The 13,780-nt window shown below is 42.6% G+C and overlaps 1 protein-coding gene across 1 annotated transcript in view; it reads left to right on the top strand.

Annotated features, from left to right (window-relative positions):
- Positions 1–13,780, top strand: part of SLC10A7 (solute carrier family 10 member 7) — a 168,316-nt gene that overhangs the window by 38,540 nt on the left and 115,996 nt on the right. The window lies entirely within an intron of this gene.

The raw sequence follows: 13,780 nt of genomic DNA, 5'->3' as shown, positions 1-13,780 counted from the left end.
ACCCGCGTATAAGCCGAGGTGCCTAATTTCTCCCCAAAAATGGGGAAAAATTAGGCACCCGCATATAAGCCGAGGGTCGGCTAATAACCCCTCCCCCCCCCGCAGGCTTACCTGACAGGGCTCCCGGCGAAGGCGGTGATGGTGGCGGCGGGCCCCCCGCAGGAGGCTTCCAGGGCGGGGGGAGCCAGGCGTGCCCGGCGGCGGAGGCCGCAGCCGGCTTCCCCTGGCCCTTCCAGGGCGGGGGGAGCCAGGCGTGCCCGGCGGCGGCGGCCGCGCGGCCTTGCAGCGGCCGCAGGAGACCCTCACAGGGCGCTCCTGGCCGGGAGAAGCTGCATGGGCCAGGCAACGGTGGCGGCGGCGGCGATGCCGGCGGCGGTAAGTTGCCCCCTCCCTCCTCCCTCCTCCCAGCTCCCTCCTTCCCCCTCCCCTACCCTACCGTATTGACCCGTGTATAAGCCGAGGCCGGCTTTTTCAGCCCTTTTTTTGGGCTGAAAAACTCGGCTTATACGCGAGTATATACGGTATATAATTCTCCCCTTGTTTTATCTCACAACAACCCTGTGAGGTAGGTTAGGTTGAGAGTAAAACATATTTTACTTCTCTTTTAAAGAGAATGTGTTTCATGGAACAGTTTTGATATTTGCAGTAGTACCAATTTTGCCACCTGGTGTAGTCAATATTGGCTTAATTCAAATCCTGAAACTGAAAAAAAAAAATGAATAGACAAAAGTTCTGTATGTATAGGAGGAAGGAAGAACAGAAGAAGAGCCCTGCTAGATAGACCAGTGGTCCATCTAGTACAGCATCTTGTCTCACACAGTGGCCAACCAGTTACTGTAGAGGGCCAATAACAGGGCTTAGAGTCTGAGGCCTTCCCATGAGGTTGCCTCCTGGCACTGGGATTCTGAATGTGGAGATTCCCTTTAGTCACCATAGCTGGTAGCCACTGATAGACCTATCTTCCATGAATCTGTCTACTCCCCTCTTAACGCTTTCTGTGCCTGCGGCCATCACTACATCCTGCAGACAGTATTTCAAATGAGGCCACACCATAGATCTGTACAGGGACATTATAATATTGGCTGTTTTATTTTCAGTCCCTTTCCTAATAATCCCCAGCATAGAGATTGCATTTTTCACTGCTGCGGCACACTGGGTTGACACTTTCATTGAGCTAACTACTACTTATAGCAAGTGGAAGGTTGCATTCTACTACTACGCTGAGAGCCAGTGTGGTGTAGTGGTTAAGAGCAGAGGACTGATTTGATTCCCCACTCCTCCACATGAAGCCTGCTGGGTGACCTTAGGCCAGTCACAGTTCTCTTCGAGCTCTCAGCCCATGCAGAGGCAGGCAATGGCAAACCACCTCCAAACGTTCTTGCCTTGATAACCATATGTCATCTCCATAAGTCAGCTGTTACTTGATGGCACACACACACACACAGCTACTACAACCCCAAGTGCTCTTTCTCTCTCAGCCTCAACAAGTTTAAACCCCATTAGCATATACTTGGAAGTTGGGATGTTTTTGTTCCAGTGTTCATCACCTTACGTTTACCTACATTAAACTTCATTTGCCAAATTGTTGCCCACTCACCTAATTTGTGGAGGTCCTCTTGGAGCTCTTGAGTCAACCTTGGTTTTTATCAGCCTGAATAACTTTGTGTCATCTGCAAACTTGGCTACTACACTGCTCACCCCCAGTTCCAAATCATTAGAGAACATATTAAATAGCTCGGGCCAAACACCGATCCTTTTGGGACCCCATTGCTTACTTCCCTCTACTGCGAGAAAACTGTCCATTTCTTCATACTCTTTAACCAGTTTTTAATCCTGTTGTTTAACCAGTTTTAATCCAGTTCTTTTAACCAGTTTTTAATCTATCATTTTACTCCATGATGCTAAATTTACTCAGGTGTCTTTGGTGAGGTATATTGTCAAAAGCCTTTTGAAAGTCCAAGTATATAATGTCTACAGGGTTACCATTAACTCAGAGAACAGGTCTTTTATGGTCTACAATTCAGCCAAAGCATATTCTGATACCTCAGCTCTCAAACTGTAGAACAGTCGTTAGAGAAGCTCCATATAGCAAGTGTAAGGTGCATTCTTTCCCTGTTCACCTGGGCCAAGTATTTCTACCACTAAGAGAATTGGTAAGAAGTTGTGAAGTTGAGATAGAAGAAAATCCTATAGTAAGAGGACTGTAGAGATTCCCTCCTCTTAAGCAGCAAAACATGATTCTTTCCTTCCCAGGGTATGTGCCTCCCCCTACCATACATCCCAGATAATTTGGTCTTTCAGGATTTATTAGATTTGTATTTCTTCCTACCAGAATTTCCAAAGCCACTCATAGTAGCTGTAAAATTCTAATGTTTCTGACCTTGGGCATTGCCTTCCAGCAAACTTTAGGGAAAAGGGCATTAGCTGGGAGGATGGGACTAAGAGATGAAATCTAATTTCTAGATAATTTTATGAACTGAAAATTTTCATTGATTAACAAAGGAACTTAAGAGACAACTGCACTATTGCGCTAATTTGGAAAGAAGTGAGACCAAGAAGAGTTGCTATTTTGCCTGGGAGTGAATCCCAGACAGTTTACTAAATACTGTTGATGAACTTCAATGCCACTTAATGCTTTTTGCTTTGTAACATCAACACAGTGGATTAACCCCTTGCACATGTGTCATTGAACTCTCTCCTCAAGCTGTAGATGAGTTTCCTACACCCTTGCACTTTTGGTTCAACCTATACAGAATGCAGAGCAGTTTCAAGATGCTGAGAAAAATCAAGAGAAGTTGATTTTGGGCGCATTCTTTCTGGAATTACCAATTGTATTGTCTTCTAGAATAACTGAGCACAAGCTTCTGTTGTCAAAGTCCATAGAAATTATTTGCATTTCTTCCAATAAAGATGTAGGTGCTATAATTTTTTTAAAAACCTACATGAGTAGGCAGTGTGATTATATGACACAAATCTCGATTTTGTTTGTTAGCTCTGAAAAGGATATATTTTCCAAACTTCTGTCACTTGAACATTGCACCAGTAGGACCATACCCTGGAGTACTGTATTCTCTTATGGGCACCATACTTATGGGGAAACCTAAAAGATGAGAAATTACACCTTGTTTCTGAATTCTTTTCAAAGATCAGAAAGGGCCTGGAAAATAAAATCCTATGAAGAAAAGCTGTAAAGAGATATGTTGATATTACTGTCTTCGGGCCCTCAAAAGTTACTAGCCCACCTACCTGCACATAGCTATGTTAGTAATTTGTAGCCCAAACTCCTGTGAAGCTGTGCTGCGTAGTCCCATGGAGACCATTTTTAATCTCCACAGTGGGTGTTGGAAAGCCTGGACTGGAGCAGGGTCATCTGTTGTGTTGTCTTCTCCAACTGTCTTGTGCTCTTGCATAAGTAGGAGGAACTCTTTGGAATCTATTTTTAGATTCCCTATTTCCCTATAAGAGGTGCAAAACACTGTGTGTGTAGATGCTTAGATATAGGTACTTTGCCTTTGCAAAAAGGAGAGTAACTAGAAAAGACTGCTTTCTATTCTTGTGCTTTGGTCTCCCTCTTTTGCATATTACAACCTAACCAGGACAGAAAAGGTCTCCTCCTTCCTTTAGCTTATGCTGTTGACCAAAAAGGCTTTTCTCAGAAGCAACAGCATTCCTGGGTATCAGCCTGGAAGAAGGTTGTTTCCTACATAACACTGCCTCCACAAAAGCATATGTATGCAGAGAAACGTTTGGTGTAAGGCAAATTTCATGTGGCTTTTGTATCCTTTCTTTAATGTAAGTTATTCCATGAGGAAAAAAAATTACAAACAATTGGATACTTTGGGTCCTTGGAAATGTGTCTTTGTGAATTATGGTGGTTCTGTGGTATGAAAAGAGTAGATGGTTCTGGTGTAGGGAACAGTGGTAGTCTTCCTCAGATGATTGTACACACAGCCATTACCTGATAAACACCTTGATGTGTTGGTCCTGTGGTGTTTGCAGCAGTAGTTTAGGCTTGACTGATTTGATGAAAGCATTTGTTCATGAAGAGCAAAACTTTGCTCTGCATACCGTTGCATTCTTCAATCAGGGTAGAGATGTCTGAGAATGCAGATGATTTTAGATGGTTCTTGTAGTTTATCCGGGCTGTGTGACCGTGGTCTTGGTATTTTCTTTCCTGGCGTTTCGCCAGCAGCTGTGGCAGGCATCTTCAGTGGAGTAACACTGAAGGACAGTGTCTCAAGACTAGGGTCACACAGCCCGGATAACCTACAAGAACCAATGAACTCTGACTGTGAATGCCTTCGACAAGATTTTAGATGACTTTCCCAAGTCCTGCATACCATTTGGTATCATCTTTGTTTCACTGTGAACTCTGCAACCAATTTTATATAGCTTTCTTTTTTCAAAGGTGATGCTTACTTTATGACACATTTTACTAAAACAGTTCTGTAGTGCCCCTCTGAAATTAACATGTATTTGTATATAGCATTCTGATAGTAAAATGCAATAAACTAAAAGTTATACCACAATGAAATTATTTGCAAAAGTGGCTGAAAACATTCTTTGAAGTACATTTTTATTTACTTCCTAAATATCTACGGGGTAGGGCTGCCCAAGTAAGGAATTCCATACAGCTGGGGCCACCGGGGGACAGGTGCTCTTTCTGGTTTATTTGTTTATTTAATATGTTTGTACCTCTTACTCCTGGTATTGCTCTTGGGGCAGCTTCTGATTAATATTAATTGGAATTGTTAACCCATTAATACAATGGTATAATAAAAAAAATTAAACAGACCAAAAATTAATAGGAAGAGATTAGCGAAGCAAAAAAGAAAAAAGAAAAAAAAGGGGGGGAAGCTACAAGTGTATTAAAGCCAATAAATTCAGTATGTGCAGAGCAAAACAAAGAAAAAAATAACAGAAGACCTGGGAAAATAAAGAGGGTTTTTCCTGGTACCTTGAATTCTATATGCTGGTGACTCACATGTGAGGGAATTCCACTATCAAAGCACCACAACCAAAAAGAGAGCACCTCTGGTGCTTACCCAGCTTGCTTGGCCCTGGCTCCCATTTTCCTCTGCTGCTCTGGCTGGTAGGAGAAAATTAATTTAAAAATAGCTGTGGCCAGATCATTCTTCTCAAGGAAAGGTAACAGTTGACATCAGTCCTAACTCAGAGAAAGAGAAACTGCAATGAGGCCTCCCTGACTGATCTCAGAGAGTAAAGATCCACGAGGAAAGGCTTTCCTCAAAGTAGTAAGAACTTGGCCCATTGGTACTTAAAATTTGCAGTTGAGCCCAGAAGCCAATCAACAGCTAGTCTAGCTGCATTACAGATAATTCATTTTGCTTAAGATGCCTCCCTAATAGATTGTACATTTGCAATTATTGGTGAGCAGGTTAACATGGATGACAGTCCTATCAGTGTTTATAGCCTTCTGTGTAAACTCACAGGAATTAATGTAGGAATCATATTCTAGATGTTTAAATCTCAACCAGACAAAGCTGTACAATTATTCCTTTGACTTTTACTTTCCACTGATCATACAGATACCTATATTTTCAAACAGTACTACTACTTATCATATTTATTTGATAAGCTCAACCTCAATGATCAGCAATGGGCATTTATAAGTGTCCATTTTATTTTTAAATCCAAGACTTCCAAGACTACACTGCAAGAACGTAGCTTCATTGTCAGCAGAAAGTTGCATTGTCTGGGACTTGGATTTAAACTACTGTTCCGCTTTCAAGACCCCCCTTTCCCCTCTGAGTCCATCAGCCTCAACCACCCCTGTAACAAAAAGAGAGGGCAAAACTTTGAGCCCCCTTTGCTGTGGCTGAGACAAAATTTTATTATATATGTTTGTGTTAGCAGCATTTGAGGTTTTTTTTTTTTTAAAGACTAGCAAGATGAATTCTATTTCTGTTTTTATCCTGGGGTCTGAATGAATGCAGAGAATATCTTCATTATGTTTGCTAGTCTTCTGTCGTGGTTCCAGCAGCAGAGAGCAAGGCAAAGATACCTCAGGAGCTAAATCTTAGGTCATGTATAATCCTGTGTGTTTCTTGGGATGTAAGGATCTTTCCCAGAACAGGTACCAAGACAATGGTACATGCAGGGACAGGTCTGCAGGCAGTCGCCATTTGGTCCGTTTGGAGACTTCCTAAGCTAATCAGAAGGCCAAATCTGGGTTTTGCTCTGTTTTAAAGTAATAATGTTGAAATCGCGTTTACTATACCTTTTCTTTTTCTTTTTTTTGCTTTCAAGGGACCATTTATGCATAGAGTGGGTGTTGTTGCACAGTTAGCACCAAATTTTTATTTTTGCCATTCTGGAGGAAGATTTTTATATGCATTTTAACAGTTATTTAAGAGTCCCCACGTGCTTAAAAAAAGCATCTGAATATATGTACTTTTCCCCTTTTAAATAAAGCTGCATCATAACCAGAGTGTTCCATCAATACAGAAGAATGAGAGGGGAGCTGTGGCTGGAACAATATGTAAAAATACTGCTCGTAAAAAAATTCCTTTATTAACTGTCATCATCCCCAGAATATATGTTCAAATAAACGTTGTGTAATAACTAAATTTGAGATTAATAGGCCCCTTAAGAAACAGTGAAGTCATTCAGGATAGTCAGTGAAAAATAGGCTATAAGACTGCTACATGCACATATTGTCCTGCTTACATGCTCTCTCTGGTGTCATTCCCATTTATCAATGTCGGCAGGCTCTGTTCTCATTAAAACACTCTTGCACAAAAGCAACTTAATTTCCTTAAGAGGAAAGGACACCTGATTCAATTTAGCACCCACAACCAATAACTTGAATATATATTCTTTCCAGTCTGATGTCAAATGAATAGTTATGAGCAGCAACTGCGAGAAAATGTATTGCTCTTTTTAGAAAAAAAAAACAAACCCCAAAAACAAAATGCAACAAAATCTATTTGTACAGCGTCAGGCATATGGAAACCTTCTTCCTACAAAACTGGAGCATTCCACTAGTGGATATGAAAGCTAAGATGTAAATGTTGTAACAATACATTTGTTTCAAAACAGAAGGACTTTGATGTGGTTCTTTCAGATGGTAGTCGTGCCTCAGTAAGGCTTGTGTGGGTTTGCTATTCACATCCAAACTAGAGAATGCACTGAAAAAGGCAGCGGTGGGTTTAGCTCCCTCACCCTATCGGTATTGCATTGTAGAACTTTACTCATGTCACTTCCCAAAAACATCTGTGGTTTCCTGTTCCTGTTTCGTATTATTGGCTAGTAGTAGATGGGGAAATGCAGCACGGTGTGACGTTGGGACATGAATAAGTTCTACTAGACTCACGAAGGGAAAAAAAAAAGCTAAATACATGGCGTATACGTGGCACTTATCCTGTGCACTCAGAAAAATGTGTGCTTTTGTTTTCAGAACATAGTTGTGGGTCTGGTGGGGGAAGAGACAGGGATTAGTTCAAATCCTTTATTCACCTGGCATCAGTTCTTCTACTGGCATGGAATTATGCTTGCAAAAGAGTAAGTTAACATTCCTGTTAAATAAATAAATATATTTATTTACGGCAAAAGCCAGAATAAAAGTCCAACTACAACCTGTGAGAGATTAAGATCTCTCCTGTTTAAAATATCACAATTTAAAAACAGTTAAACCCAATAATTTACCAGATAAAAATTAGCCAGTCCCAGTGATTACCTTTCCCGTACGGATCTCACATTCCTGTTGAAGTCAATGAAGAGCTTAAAGCTATCTCCCCACCTTCTTTGATACTCCCACAGTCTCAATGATGGAACATATCAAGGTACATGGTATGGGTTTACGTCTATGTGTCCACAGAATGGAGAGCATGCAAGTATACCAATTACATGTTGTTGTTTTTAAACAGCTATTACTAATGCTGGTCTTCTGAGAACTCTTTACAGGTACCCTGCCACAAGAGCCCAGGCATCAGTACCAACTGGAACTTCAACTTTGCCCAGGTGTCAGTACCAACCGGAACTTCAACTTTGCTGCTGAAACTAGGGTTACAAGGATGAGGCGCGCAACTCACAGGTAAGCAAGAGGGGGAGGTGGGGTTTACCAGCTAGGCAGAAGCCCATATTGTAGTGTGTGACATTCTCCATCCTTTTTATCTGTGTCTCCCTTCCCATGAAAATGATGGGTTTGCTGAGTATCTAAACCTCTATGGCCACAATCTCTCTCCCCACCAACTTTGAGTTAAGGATGTCTGTGTGTTCTGGGTTAATGCCCCCTTACCGTATGTTCCCAGCGTTAAGGAGACTGCTACAACCTCTTGGAAAAGCATAGATTGTGCACAGAGGAAAGCTGTGTTGGCTGCAGTCTTTTCCATAGTGTCGTGGGGAAGGTTGTATGCAACATGTTGCCCCATTATTGAATACCGAGCATTGCACCCCATCTATTGCCACTACTGACAAGACACTCACGACTATTTTTTCCTTGCAGCGTCAGCACCTGGCCACATGAATCAGGACAAAGCATAACTGGTGACAGAGTTCTAATACAACTCCCTGCATTGGATGGTTGAGTATTGTCCCTATGGTTACATGATCTCCCCTGACACGTGAATTGTTAAATATTTACATTAGAGGGGCTATCTATTAGGGCTGGGGCACTTGGAATGCAAAAGCACTTAGGGTGTTGTTCACTACATCCAACATGAACCCCAAATGAGCCCCTAAGCATAGAAGCTGTCAACTGCTTACTATTTCCATTTCTCTTATCTCTCCACAGGCAACCGTTCAGTCCTCACCGATACAAAGATGATCGTCACCCCAGGTGCCATTCAGACTACGATTGACTTACAACTGGAACCGCAATGATCTCCCAGAAGCCAGCTTCCACTGCACAGTTGCTACCTTTTGCTTCTGCGTGACTCATGAGAATGTAACAGATGGAGCAGTGCCATGTACGGAAATACTTTGATGGAGAAAGCCACGTTTATTAGTTAGTTTACCTAACAGCCTCCAGGTGTACAGCGGCCCTCCATTAATGAAAAAGTCGATACACCTACGTTTCCATGGTGCTTTCAGAAGTAACTCCTCTGCTGATGCTCGTCATAAATACCTGTGACTGTCAGTTATCTATGTTCTCCTGATAGTTAGCAGACCGGGAACTTTTCTCACTGTGCTTGTTACCTCAGATGCCCTTGTGACAAGGGACTCCCAATGGGAGGCAGCAGTGCGCTCACCATAATATGTCAGTAAGGTTGAGAAACTGCATCTTATCTGCATCTTACTCTTGAGGCAACAGCAAATGGGAGATGCCGGCTCCTCGGTGCCCTCCTGACTCCCTTCCCCCCTTATTGCGAGTGTGGTGATAAAATCAAGCAGCATTCTCATGCAATAATAAAGCCTGCTGGGGAAATAACTAGCAGACATTGGCAAGCAATTAAACGAGCATGAGGGAAGACGTGCTTGCCCGAGATGAAGAGGGCTGGTGATGTGATAGCATTCTGGGCCATGAATATCCCAAACAGTAACACGAACAAGGTTATCTGTCCATGTGCCTATCATAAGTTACTCTGTTGCTCCATATTGGGTACCACACTGATCTTTATTGCCCAGCCTTTTTTCCTTACAGTTCATTGCCAAGGATGGAATGTGGGTCTTCTCGTAAGCTATTCTTGTGCTATTTTACTTGGCTCCGTCTAAGTCCTCTTCAGTACTAGGTTATGTGGCTGGGGTTACTGGGTGCAATACATGGGGCTGCGGAGAAGGGAAGGGATCCCTTCCTGGCCCTGCCTTCTGTTTGGTGCTGTTTCTGTGTGGTAAGGGTGGATTGGGAAGTCTTGGATCTAGTCTTGCTGCCTCTTACTTTTTACATCTACAATAATTGCTGTTGTCAGGATTCCCAAAGGGGAAGTTACCGCCCTGCAAAGGCCATATTTACATGTCCAGGGGTGGACATTGGGTCCACACCTCCTGTTTCCCATTGAACTCTGTGTCGGGTTACAGTGCTGTCCCCTTTGACACTGCAGATATAGTGTGTTCATCCTTGCATCTTTGTCCTTTTGCCAGTGGGTTATGGGGTGAGTTTGGTATTGGATTCCCTCCCTTGCCTGTCCCTGACGAAACCATTGCTTTCAGATTGCTGTAGACTGTTTGGGTAGTAAGAAAATTTAACCTCTGTCTGAAGGGAGCCCTAGAGGCTGTGATTGTGGTGCCTGTTGCTGTCTTCCTAGCTAGGAAGGCCCCTGGCAAGGGAGGTGGTACGAGAGCAGGCTTAAGCTCTGTATATGTGAGACGGTCCTGTGATAGAATTGTGTCATCCATGTGATGGCCACATGTTAACCGATGCCCTTCCTTTACTGATAACGTCAGTGCACAGTGCTGTGGTTGGACGGCTTCAGTCTTGCCAAGGTATGTTGGTAGTGCTATGTTCTCTCATTCCAACTGGTACCATTTTGCTTTACACTTTGCTAGTGGGATTGTGGAGCAATTGTGGCCACAGTATAGTTGCATAGCTGTATATAATATTGGTGTAGTAGGACTATAGGATTGGCGTACCCAAAGTTATTGCCTGATACACTAATGTATGTGTGTCCTGAATACTCACCCTGTTTTGCCGCTTTCATCGCTGGTTCATGCTGAAGTTAGGTTTTCACATGTTTAAACAGTGAGAATATGAACAATAATAAACTAGCCGTCTGTAGGCAAATACAAGTTCCCCTGTGACCTTCTTCATTACTGTCATGTTGTGGCTAGTGTTCAGTATCCTCTGTAAAAATGAGGATAAGGTAACTAACTACCTGTGCTGCAGCTTTCATAAGGATAAAATAAGAGGCTTGCTGCATCAAACCAAAGGTCTGTCCAGTCGAACATCCCGCTTCCCGCACTGGCCAGCCAGATGCTTCTGGGAGTCCCCCCTGCAGGGATTGAAGGCAACAGCTGCCCCCAACAACTGGCATTCAGATGTACACTTCCTCTGAATATGGAGATTCTATTTAGCTGTCATAGCTAATGGCCACTGATGGACCTCCATGAATCTGTCTAATCCCCTTTTAAAGTTTTCTGAACCAGTGGATGTCAACTCTTATCGTAGTTTATTCAATACATTAATTATGCAGCATGTGATGTGGTGTTTCCTTTCGGCTGTTCTGAACCTACTGCCAATCAAGTTCACTATGGATGAACGATAGCAGTGAGTTGTTGTTTTTAATCTCACTCTTCATTTTCTTCACATCATTGATAAGTTATATAAATATAGAGGCTTATAAACTAATCTATTTAAATAAGCCTTTATACTTGTGTAAAAAAAAAAAGCACTGGCAGCTTTCATCACCTTTTTCCAGTTAAGCTGATCCTGCCAAAAATGCCCTCCCCTTTTATCAAAGATTCTGGAAACACCTCTGTTTTTCGTTGTATCAGTCCCTGATTTCCACTATATCATCTACTCAGTTAGCACAACTTGTGCCTCTCTCAGTATTTCTCTCTGTAGCCCTGTGTCTAATTTTTGTAATTTTATGTTTTCACACGCATATGTCTGCCAATATACGATACCTTTCTTATATCTGATGAAGTAGGCTGTCGTTGACAAAAAATCATCTCACAATCTTCAGTAGGTAAATCAACAAGTAATCTATCCCAGTTTACCTAACACAAAACCAGGTGCAAAATAGGGTGCTGCGTCTATAGTGGTGCTGAAGGAGAAGCGCTGAGGTCACTGAGATTGATTTTACTGACATATCTTTTTAAAATATTAAATCTTTGTCAGGTAATATGAAATGCCTGGAGTAGCAAAGCTGTATTTCCAAAAGGCCAGGATCAGATCCCTTAGCAATACAATCACAAGAAAAACCCATAGCTTGAACAGTGTTTAAAATGTAATTAAATCACTTCTAATTATTGGGGAGGAGCCCCTTGGCGCAGAGTGTTAAGCTACAGTCAGTACTGCAGTCAAAAGCTCTGCTCACGACCTGAGTTCGATCCCGACGGAAGTCGGTTTCAGGTAGCCGGCTCAAGGTTGATTCAGCCTGCCGTCCTTCTGAGGTTGGTGAAATGAGTACCCAGCTTGCTGGGGGTAAAGGGAAGATGACTTGGGAAGGCACTGGCAAACCACCTCGCAAACAAAGTCTGCCTTGGAAACATCGGGATGTGACGTCACCTCATGGGTCAGGAATGATCCGGTGCTTACACAGGGGACCTTTACCTTTTTAATTATTGGGGGGGGGAGTAGTTCTAACTATTCAGATTCCATATGAGCTTTAGCTAAGTGTAAGCATGATCTATTAAAAATCACAAACACAAATTATAGCCACATACTAACGGTACAATATTGTTTGTGTTGTTCAATTCAGAAAGGTATTCACTATGCCACGTCTATGACTGCTAATACAGATTAATACAGATCCCTATACGTGTAAAAGGTGGAGGGAGGGGAAAATCACATTTTTGCTACTTTGATGGATTTTTGGAAAATACTAGCTTGACTGTTCATTATATTGTCAGAGGGTTGCTGTTTTACTATTAAGTCTGTTTTAATATCCCAGCCGTGAAAAGAGTGAAAGGGAATAAGGCAAATTCACAACTACCTCCCTCCCCACACCCCAGTGACCCCTACTCCATGCCCAGAAGATGGCCAAGATGCCCTCCCTCTCATGATCTGCCTAAGGTCATAGAATCGGCATTGCTTCATGGGGCCAGCTGTGGTCAACCAGTGATCAAGTGACCGTGAGAACACTTTGGCCAAGCAGGCACTGAGCACTGTGGCTGCCCACCCCTCGTATCTTCCTACAGTCAAGCAGGATTGACTTTCTGCCTGCCCTGCGGCAGAGTACTCGGTATATACTATTTTTATTTTTGCAGGGTATAAACTTCAAGTTTTTCAAACCCTGGTTTAAAGGACTGATTTAACTCATATTTGTTGAAGAACGTATTTTCCCGTTTTTGCGAAAAGTGCTGTCGAGAGTAGTCCTTTGGACGGGTGCCTCCTTCTTATGTTCAAAAGCAGGATGCTGTTGAGACAGAGGTGTTGAAATATGTTGCCATAGTTTACAACTGTCAACTATGATGTTTTATTCAGCGGCTTCTATTCAGAAGCTCCCTCCGCAACACGGAATGCCATATGCCGTTGTCCTTGCCTTGCGAGCAAGCGGCTTAGCAAAGGGCTTCCAAGCCTGTGCTCGCTTGTGCATTTGGGCCACCGAGAAACTGTGGTCCGGTGCTATCTTTTATTGATAAGGCTAGCGGAGGATGACTCTAATGAAATTATCAAAGCTTTGAATTAATGATGAACTTGAATAAGAAAACTAAGCTCTCTGGAGCCAGGCGCCTCATTATCCATTCACTCTTATTGCACTCTCTCTTTGTAGAGCAGAAGGCAGGTTCTGCTACAGCTTAGCTTGTGATTTTGGATTGGATTCAAACTTGCTGAGCCCTCTTGAACATCCACTTGTGATTGCTCTATGGCTGGGGGACGTCCTTGGTGATTAATTTGCCTTTGCTCTTTGTGTAAATGGCAGGTCCCCCCCATTTTCTCCCTCACCCCTCTTATGCTTCTGCATCATCGGACTGGGTGCCACACAAGAGTGGCTTCTTCTTTCTTGATAAATAGGAAAGTCTTGCCAGATTTTAAAATATTGACATCATGGAATTTGATAACTTATCCTTAATACTTAATTCCCATGGTTATTGCTTGGACATTTTAGGTAAGCAAAATATTTTCTTTCAAATTTGGTTCACAAGTCATGGCACTGTTTATGTGTAGGATTTTCCCTTTTGACCTTTTTATTTGTGCAAGGATAAACCCTTCTTGAAC

The sequence above is a fragment of the Euleptes europaea genome, chromosome 9, assembly GCF_029931775.1.
Source record: "Euleptes europaea isolate rEulEur1 chromosome 9, rEulEur1.hap1, whole genome shotgun sequence".
In the NCBI taxonomy this organism is placed as follows: domain Eukaryota; kingdom Metazoa; phylum Chordata; class Lepidosauria; order Squamata; family Sphaerodactylidae; genus Euleptes; species Euleptes europaea.
This window is presented reverse-complemented; position numbering and strand designations above follow the sequence as displayed.